Below are 10,792 nucleotides of genomic sequence, written 5' to 3'. Positions count from 1 at the left end.
GTTCTTAATGACTTAAAAGAGACTTAGACTCCCACACAATAATACTGGGAGACTTTAACACTCCACTGTCAATATTAGACAGATCAACCAGACAGAAAATCAACAAGGATATCCAGGGCTTGAACTCAGACCTGGAACAAGCAAACCTGATAGACATCTACAGAACTCTCCACCGCAAATCCAAAGAATATACATTCTTCTCAGCACCACATCACACCTACTCTAAAATTAACCACATAATTGGAAGTAAAGCACTCCTCAGCAAATGCAAAACAACTGAAAACATAACAAACAGTCTCTCAGACCATAGTGCAATCAAGTTAGAACTCAGAATTCAGAAACCAACTCAGAACCACACAGCTTCATGGAAACTGAACAATTGGCTCCTGAATGTTGACTGGATAAACAATGAAATGAAGACAGAAACAAAGAAGTTCTTGAAAACCAATGAGAATGAAGACACAGCATGCCAGAATCTCTGGGACACATTTAAAGCACTTTCTAGAGGAAAATATATAGTAATAAGGGCCCATATGAGGAGAATGGAGAGATCCAAAATTGACACCCTATCATCAATATTGAAAGAGCTAGAGGAGCAAGATCAAAAAAACTCAAAACCTAGCAGAAGACAAGAAATTACTAAGATCAGAGCAAAACTGAAGGAGATAGAGACATGAAAAATCCTGCAAAAAATCAATAAATCCAAGAGCTGGTTTTTTGAAAAGATCAACAAAATAGACAAACCACTAGCCAGACTGATTAAAAAGAAAAGAGAGAACAACCAAATAGATGCAATAAAAAATGATAGAGGAAAAATCACCACAGATTCCACAGAAATTCAAACCATCATCAGAGAATATAACAAACAACTCTATGCACATAAACTAGTAAACCTGAAAGAAATGGATAAATTCCTAAACTCCTATGTCCTCCCAAGCCTAAACCAGGAGGAATCTGAAACTATGAATAGACCAATAACAAGGTCTGAAGTCAAGGCAGCAATTAAGAGCCTACCACATTAAAAAAGCCCAGGTCCAGATGGGTTCACAGCAGAATTCTACCAGACACACAAAGAGGAGCTGGTACCACACCTTCTGAAACTATTCCAAATAATCCAAAAAGAGGGAATCCTTCCCAAATCATTTTATGAGACCAACATCACCCTGATACCAAAACCAGGCAGAGACCCAACAAGAGAAGAAAACTTCAGGCCAATATCCATGATGAACATAGATGCAAAAATCTTCAATAAAATATTGGCAAGTCGATTGCAACAGCAAATCAAAAAACTTACCCATCATGATCAAGTAGGATTCATCCCGGGAATGCAAGGCTGGATCAACATACGCAAGTCTATAAATGTAATTCACCACATAAACAGAACCAAAAACAAAAACCACATGATTAGCTCAATTGATGCAGAGAAGGCATTCTACAAAATTCAGCAGCCGTTTATGCTAAAAACCCTCAATAAACTCGGTATTGATGGAACATATCTCAAAATAATAAAAGCTATTTACAACAAACCAACAGCCAATATCATACTGAATGGAAAAAACTGGAAGCATTCCCTTTGAAATCCAGCACTAGACAAGGATGCCCTCTTTCACCACTCCTATTCAATATAGTACTGGAAGTTCAAGCCAGAGCAATCAGGCAAGAAAAAGAAATCAAGGGTATTCAAATAGGAAAGGTGGAAGCCAAATTGTCTCTATTTGCAGATGACATGATAGTATACCTAGAAGACCCCATGGCCTCAGCCCAAAAACTCCTGAAACTGATAAGCAACTTCAGCAAAGTCTCAGGATATAAAATAAATGTGCAAAAATCACAAGCATTCCTCTACACCAATAACAGACTTAAAGAAAGCCAAATCAGGAACAAACTGCCATTCACAGTTGCTACAAAAAGAATAAAATACCTAGGAATACAACTCACAAGGAATGTAAGGGACCTCTTCAAGGAAAACTACAAAACACTGCTCAAAGAAATAAGAGAGGACACAAACAGATGGAGAAACATTCCATGTTCATGGTTAGGAAGAATTAATATCGTGAAAATGGCTATACTGCCCAAAGTAATTTACAGAATCAATGCTATCCCCATCAAGCTACCATTGACTTTCTTCACAGAACTGGAAAAAACCACCATGAACTTCATATGGAAGCAAAAGAGAGCCCGCATAGCCAAGTCAATTCTAAGCAAAAAGAACACAGCGGGGGGCATCACACTACCGGATTTCAAACTATACTACAAGGCTACAGTAATCAAAACAGCATGGTACTGGTACTTAAAACAGAGATATAGACCAATGGAACAAAACAAAGGCATCAGAGGCAACACAACATATCTACTACCATACAATCTCTGATAAACCTGACAAACACAAGCAATGGGGAAAGGATTCCCTGTTTAATAAATGGTGTTGGGAAAACTGGCTAGCCGTGTGCAGAAAGCAGAAACTGGACCCCTTCCTGACATCTTACACTAAAATTAACTCCAGATGGATTAAAGACTTAAACATAAGACCTGGCACCATAAAAACCCTAGAAGAATCCCAGCACTTTGGGAGGCCGAGGCAGGTGGATCACGAGGTCAAGAGATCGAGACCATCATGGTCAACATGGTGAAACCCCGTCTCTACTAAAAATACAAAAAATTAGCTGGGCATGGTGGCGCGTTCCTATAATCTCAGCTACTCGGGAGGCTGAGGCAGGAGAATTGCCTGAACCCAGGAGGCAGAGGCTGCAGTGAGCCGAGATCGCGCCATTGCACTCCAGCCTGGGTAACAAGAGCGAAACTCCGTCTCAAAAAAAAAAAAAAAAACCCTAGAAGAAAATCTAGGCAAAACCATCCAGGACATAGGAGTAGGCAAGGACTTCATGAACAAAACATCAAAAGCATTGGCAACAAAAGCCAAAATAGACAAATGGGACCTAATCAAACTCCACAGCTTCTGCACGGCAAAAGAAACAGTCATTAGAGTGAATCGGCCACCAACAGAATGAAAAAAAAAATTTGTAGTCTATGCATCTGACAAAGGGCTGATATCCAGAATTTACAAAGGACTCAAACAGATTTACAGGAAAAAAAACTAGCCCATTCAAAAATGGGCAAAGGATATAAACAGACACTTTACAAAAGAAGACATATATGAATGAGTCCAACAATCATATGAAAAAATGCTCATCATCACTGGTCATTAGAGAGATGCAAATCAAAACCACATTGAGATACCATCTCACGCCAGTTAGAATGGCGATCATTAAAAAATCTGGAGACAACAGATGCTGGAGAGGATGTGGAGAAATAGGAACACTTTTACACTGTTTGTGGGACTGTAAATTAGTTCAACCATTGTGGAAGACAGTGTGGTGGTTCCTCAAGGCCTTAGAAATAGAAATTCCATTTGACCCAGCAATCCCATTACTGGATATATATCCAAAGGACTATAAATCATTCTACTATAAGGACACATGCACACGAATGTTCATTGCAGTACTGTTTAAAATCGCAAAGACCTGGAACCAACCCAAATGCCCATCGATGATAGACTGGATTGGGAAAATGTGGCACATATACACCATGGAATATTATGCAGCAATCAGAAATGATGAGTTCATGTCGTTTGTAGGGACATGGATGAATCTGGAGAACATCATTCTCAGCAAACTAACATAAGAATAGAAAATGAAATACCGCATATTCTCACTCATAGGAGGGTGATGAAAAATGAGAACACATGGACACAGTGAGGGGAGTACTAAACACTGGGGTCTATTGGGGGGAAAAGGGGAGGGCCATTGTGGGGCAGAGCTGGGGAGGGATAGCCTGGGGAAAAATGACAAATGTGGGTGAAGCAGAGAAAGGAAGCAAAACACACTGCCATGTGTATACCTATGCAACTGTCTTGCACGTTCTGCACATGTACCCCAAAACTACAAATGCAATAAAAAATTTAAAAAAAAATACAAAAATTAGCCAAGTGTGGTAGCACATGCCTGTAATCCTAGCTACTCAGGAGGCTGAGACAGGAGAATCACTTAAACACTGGAAGCAGAAGTTGCAGTGAGTTGAGATCATGCCACTGCACTCCAGCCTAAGAAACAGAGTGAGACTCTGTCTCAGAAAACAAACTAACAAACACACGCAGACAAGCAACAACAAAAAACCACCCCAAGGTATACAGTTACAATGATGCTTATTAGTCTTCTCACAATCCTGGAGGCTGACTAGACTCATCTAGGCAGTTCTGTCTCAAGATGTGGTTGCCAACTGTCTTGCATGTTCTGCTCATGTTCCCCAAAACCTAAAATGTAATTAAAAAAAAAAAAAAGATGTGGTTGCCTTGAAAAAGTATGGAGTTAGAATAGTCTTGGATGTATCCTTGCTCAAATATCTCCTGGTTAATGTGGGCTGTCAGCTGGGGCCTCAACTGGGGCTATCTGGTAAAACACCTAAACGTAACCACCCTACATGGTCTGGGCTTTCTCACAAAATGGTGAATGGGTTCTAAGCGCATCCATCCCAGGAAGGAGAGCCAAGTGGAAACAGTATCATCTTTTATGACCTAACTTTGGCAGGTCATGAGCAACACTTCCACTGTATTCTACTTACAGAAGCAGGGCACTAAGTTCATATTCAAGGGAAGAGATGACAAGTGTAAAAAATTTATAGACAACGATTCACAATAGTGAAGAATTGGAATCAACCTAATTTTTCTTCCATCAACAGAATAATCCCAGCAATTTGGGAGACCGAGGCGGGTGGATCACTTGAAGTCAGGAGTTTGACACCAGATGGGCAAACATGGCAAAACCCCAGCTCTATTAAAAATACAAAAATTAGCCGAGTGTGGTAGTGTACACCTGTAATTCCAGCTACTTTGGGAGGCTGAGGCAGGAGAATTGCTTGAAGTTGGGAGGGAAAGGTTGCAGTGAGCTGAGATTGCACCACTGCACTTCGGCCTTGGTGACAGAGTAAGACTCCGTCACACACACACACACACACACACAAGCCAGGTGCGGTGGCTCATGCCTGTAATCCTAGCACTTTGGGAGGCCAAGGTGGGTGGATAATCTGAGGTCAGGAGTTCAAGACCAGCCTGGCCATCATGTGAAACCCCATCTTTGAAAATAAATAAATAAATAAATAAACAAAGTGAATCAGAGGATAAAAGCAACTGAGAAAAGTTATGGAAATTAGAGATAGTAGTCTAACACTGGGTTGTCAATTGGTGACCCTGAGTAAGAGAACCTTTAAAAAAAGGCAGGGCTGGGCATGGGGGCTCACACCTATAATCCCAGTGCTTTAGGAGGCTAAGGTGGCAGTAAAGCTTGAGGCCAGGAGTTCAAGAAAAGTCTGGGCATCATAGCAAAACCTCATCTCTAGAAAAGTAACAAAAATTAGCCAGGTGTGGTGGTGTATGCCTGCAGTCCCAGCTACATGGGAGGCTGAGGCAGGAAGATTTTTTGAGCCCAGAAGTTTGAGGCTGTGGTAAGCTATGATGACATCACTTTGTTCTAGAACCTGGGTGATAGACCAAGGCCCTGTCTTGAAAGAAAGGAAGGAATGTAAGAATGGAGGGAGGGAGAAAGGTAGGGAGGGAGGGAAGGAAGAAGGGAAGGAAGGGAGGGAGGGAAAAAAGAGAGAGAGTGAAAAAGAAAGAAGGAAAGGAAGGAATGCAAGGATAGGGAAGTACATAATCAGTAGTCAAAGGGCACACCATATACCTGGAGAAACTAATGCAGAATGACTGGCCTAGAGTCATTTGGCTAAGCTCCGCTGGACTTGCAGCAGGAAAACATAACGCATATGTGAGAAGAACCTCCAGCCAGCCTCAGACCTCCCATAGCCCCAGCCAGAACCAGATGACAATAGAGTCAGAACTTAAAGAACTAAAAACATGGAAAATTAATCAAGAATATTCTCCAAAAAAGATGTCATCCAAGTATACATACTTTAAACAGAAAATCTCAAACATGCACCAATTTCAAAAATATAAAATAGATTTTGAAGCAGCTGTGGGTGAAAATAGAAACTGCAGATTAGAAAGAGTTATGACACTTCTAACTGTTTTCATAATTTTAATGAACATTGAATGAAAAGATATCACTTGCACATAGGCATTTATCTGAAGTTCAGAAATGTCACTTTACGTCAGCTTCTATTTCTTGAGCTGTTGTATCAAGCAAAATAGAAGTTATATATATTTAAACTAAAACACATAAAAAATACGTAGTTATTTTTAATCCATTTATTTATCTACCAATTTGCACAAAAAGTTTTGAATTAATTATCACCTTTTTTTATTTTTGTTTTTGAGACAGAGTCACTCTGTTGCCTAGGCTCGAGTAGAATGGTACAATTTTGGCTCACTGCAGCCTCCGCCTCCCAGTCCCAAGTGATTCGTGCCCCTCAGCCTCTTCGGTAGTTGAGATTACAGGCACCCACCATGGCTAATTTTTGAATTTTTAGTAGAGATGAGGTTTTGCCATGTTGGCCAGGCTTGTCTTGAACTTCAGACTTTCTCTCTCTCTCTCTCTCTCTCTCTCTCTCTCTCTCTCTCTCTCTCTCTCTCTCTCTCTCTCTCTCTCTCTCTCTCTCCCCCTCTCTCTCTCAGACACGGTCTCACTCTGTTGCCCAGGCTGAAGTCTAAAACTCCTGAGTTCTAGTGATCCAGCTGCCTTAGCACTCCCAAGTAGTTGGAACAACAGCTGTGCATTACCATAACTGGTTTTTAAATTTTTATTATTGTATTTTAGGTTTTGGGGTACATGTGAAGAACATGAAAGATAGTTTCATAGGTACACATGTGGCGGTGTAATTTGCTGCCTTCCTCCCCTTCAACTATATCTGGCATTTCTCTCTCCAACTTCCCACCCACCGCTGTCCCTCTCCTATTCCCCCCAACAGACCCCAGTGTATAGTGTTCCTCTCCCTGTGTCCATGTGTTCTCATTGTTCAACACCCACCTATGAGTGAGAACATGCGGTATTTCATTTTTTGTTCTTGTGTCAGTTTACTGAGAATAATGGTCTCCAGGTTCATCCATGTCCCTACAAAAAACACAAACTTATCATTTTTGATGGCTGCATAATATTCCATGGTGTATATGTGCCACATTTTCCCTGCCCAGTCTATTATCGATGGGCATTTGGGTTGATTCCAGGTCTTTGCTATTGGAAATAGTGCTTCAATGAACATTCGTGTGCATGTGTCCTTATAGTAGAATGATTTATAGTCCTATGGATACATACCCAGTAATGGGATTGCTGGTCAAATGGAATTTCTATTTCTAGGTCCTTGAGGAATTGCCACACTGTCTTCCACAATGGTTGAATGAATTTACACTCCCACCAGCAGTGTAAAACAGTTCCTATTTCTCCACATCCTCTCCAGCATCTGTTGTCTCCAGATTTTTTAACGATCGCCATTCTAACTAGCATGAGATGGTATCTCAATGTGGTTTTGATTTGCATCTCTCTAATGACCAGTGATGATGAGCATTTTTTCATATGTTTGTTGGCCTCAAGTATGTCTTCTTTCATAAAGTGTCTGTCCATATCCTTTGCCCACTTTTGAGTGGGCTTGTTTGTTTTTTTCTTGTAAATCTGTTTTAGTTCTTTGTAGATTCTGGATATCAGCCCATTGTCAGATCGGTAGATTGCAAAAAGTTTTTCCCATTCTTTTGGTTGCTGATTCACTCTAATGACTGTTTTTTTGCCGTGCAGAAGCTGTGGCGTTTGATTAGGTCCCATTTGTCTATTTTGGCTTTTGTTGCCAATGTTTTTGGTGTTTTGGTCATGACGTCCTTGCCTATGCCTATGTCCTGAATGGTTTTACCTAGATTTTCTTCTAGGGTTTTGATGCTGTTAGGTCTTAAGTTTAAGTCTTTAATCCATCTGGAGTCAATTATAGTGTAAGGTGTCAGGAAGGGGTCCAGTTTTTGCTTTCTGCACATAGCTAGCCAGTTTTCCCAACACCATTTATTAAACAGGGACTCCTTTTTTTATTGCTTGTTTTTGTCAGGTTTATCAAAGATCGTATGGTTGTAGATATGTTGTGTTGCCTTCGATGCCTCTATTCTGTTCCATTGGTCTATATCTCTGTTTTAAGTACCAATACCATGCTGTTTTGATTACTGTAGCCATGTAGTATACTTTGAAGTATGGTAGTGTGATGCCTCCTGCTGTGTTCTTTTTGCTTAGAATTGACTTGGCTATGCAGACTCTCTTTTGGTTCCATATGAAGTTCGAGGTGGTTTTTTCCAGTTCTGTGAAGAAAGTCAATGGTAGCTTGACGGGGATAACGTTGATTCTGTAAATTACTTTGGGCAGTATGACCATTTTCACAATATTGATTCTTCCTAACCATGAACATGGAATGTTTCTCCATCTGTTTGTGTCCTCTCTTATTTCTTTGAGCAGTGTTTTGTAGTTTTCCTTGAAGAGGTCCCTTACATTTTTTGTAAGTTTAAATCCTAGGTGTTTTATTCTCTTTGTAGCAATTGTGAATGGCAGTTCGTTCTTGATTGGATCTCTTTAAGTCTGTTATTAGTGTATAGGAATGCTTGTGATTTTTGCACATTGATTTTATATCCTGAGACTTTGCTGAAGTTGCTTATCAGTTTCAGGAGATTTTGGGCTGAGACGATAGGGTCTTCTAGATATACAATCATGTCATCTGCATATAGAGACAATTTGACTTCCTCCTTTCCTATTTGAATACCCTTTATTTCTTTTTCTTGCCTGATTGCTCTGGCTAGAACTTCCAGTACTATATTGAATAGGCGTGGTGAGAGAGGGCATCCTTGTCTAGTGCCCAATTTCAAAAAGAACGCTTCCAGTTTTTGCCCATTCAGTATGATATTGGCTGTTGGTTTGTCTTAAATAGCTTTTATTATTTTGAGATACGTTCCATCAATACCTAGTTTATTGAGGGTTTTTAGCATAAAGGGCTGTTGAATTTTGTCAGAGGCCTTCTCTGCATCAATTGAGATAATCCTGTGGTTTTTGTCTTTGCTTCTGTTTATGTGGTGAATTACACTTATAGACTTGCATATGTTGAACCAGCCCTGCATCCCTGGGATGAATCCTGCTTGATCATGGTGGATCAGCTTTTTGATGTGCTGTTGCAATCGACTTGCCAGTATTTTATTGAAGATTTTTGCATCTATGTTCATCATGGATATTGTCCTGAAGTTTTCTTTTCTTGTTGAGTCTCTGCCAGGTTTTGGTATCAGGATGATGTTGGTCTCATAAAATGATTTGGGAAGGATTCCCTCTTTTTTAATTATTTGGAATAGTTTCAGGAGGTATGGTAACAGTTCCTCTTTGTGTGTCTGGTAGAATTCGGCTGTGAACCCATCTGGACCTGCGCTTTTTTTTGTGAGGTAGGCTCTTAATTGCTGCCTCAACTTCAGATCTTGTTACTGGTCTATTCAGGATTATGACTTCTTCCTGGTTTAGGCTTGGGAGGATGCAAGGGTCCAGGAATTTATCCATTTCTTCCAGGTTTACTAGTTTATGTGCATAGAGTTGTTTGTAATATTCTCTGATGATGGTTTGAATTTCTGTGGAATCTGTGGTAATTTTCCCTCTATCATTTTTTATTGCATCTATTTGGTTATTCTCTCTTTTCTGTTTTATTAATCTGGCTAGTGATCTGCCTATTTTGTTGATCTTTTCGAAAAAACAGCTCCTGAATTTATTGATTTTTTGAAGGGTTTTTTGTGTCTTTATTTCTTTCAGTTCTGCTCTGATCTTAGTTTTTTGGTTTTTTTTTTTTTTTCTTCTTCTTCTGCTAGGTTTTGAGTTTTTTTTATCTTGCTCCTCTAGTTCTTTCAATTTTGATAACAGGGTGTCAATTTTGGATCTCTCCTTTTTTCCCATGTGGACACTTATTGCTATATATTTTCCTCTAGAGACTGCTTTAAAGGTGTCCCAGAGATTCTGGTATGTTGTGTCTTCATTCTCGTTGGTTTCAAGAAACTTCTTTATTTCTGCCTTTATTTCATGTTTTATCCAGTCAACATTCAAGAGTCAGTTGTTCAGTTTCCATGAAGCTGTGTGGTTCTGAGTTAGTTTCTGAATTCTGAGTTCTAACTTGATTGCCCTGCAGTCTGAGAGACTTATGATTTCTGTTCTTTTGCATTTGCTGAGGAGTGATTTACTTCTAATTATGTGGTCAATTTTAGAGTAGGTGTGATGTGGTGCTGATAAGAATGTATATTCTGTGGATTTGGGGTGGAGAGTTTTGTAAATATTTATCAGGATTGCTTGTTCCAGGTCTGAGTTCAAGTCCTGCATCTCCTTGTTAGTTTTCTGTCTGGTAGATCTGTCTAATATTGACAGTGGAATGTTAAAGTCTCCCACTATTATTGTGTGGGAGTCTAAGTCTCTTTGTAAATCATTAAAAACTTGCCTTATGTATCTGGATTCTCCTGTATTGGGTGCGTATATATTTAGGATCATTAGCTCTTCTTGTTGCATCGATTCTTTTACCATTATGTAATGTCCTTCTTTGTCTCTTTTGATTTTTGCTGCTTTAAAGTCTATTTTATCAGAGACGAGAATTGCAACTTCTTTTTTTTTTTTTTTTTGCTCTCCACTTGCTTACTAAATATTCTTTCATCTCTTTATTTTGAGCCTTTGTTTATCCTTGCATGTGAGATGGGTTTCCTTGATACAGCACACCGATCAGTTTTGGCTTTTTATCCAGTTTCCAGTCTGTGCCTTTTGATTGGTGCATTTAGCCCATTTATATTTAGGGTTAATATTGTTATGTGTGA

This window comes from Callithrix jacchus, chromosome 10 (assembly GCF_049354715.1).
Source record: "Callithrix jacchus isolate 240 chromosome 10, calJac240_pri, whole genome shotgun sequence".
Lineage (NCBI taxonomy): Eukaryota > Metazoa > Chordata > Mammalia > Primates > Cebidae > Callithrix > Callithrix jacchus.
This window is presented reverse-complemented; position numbering follows the sequence as displayed.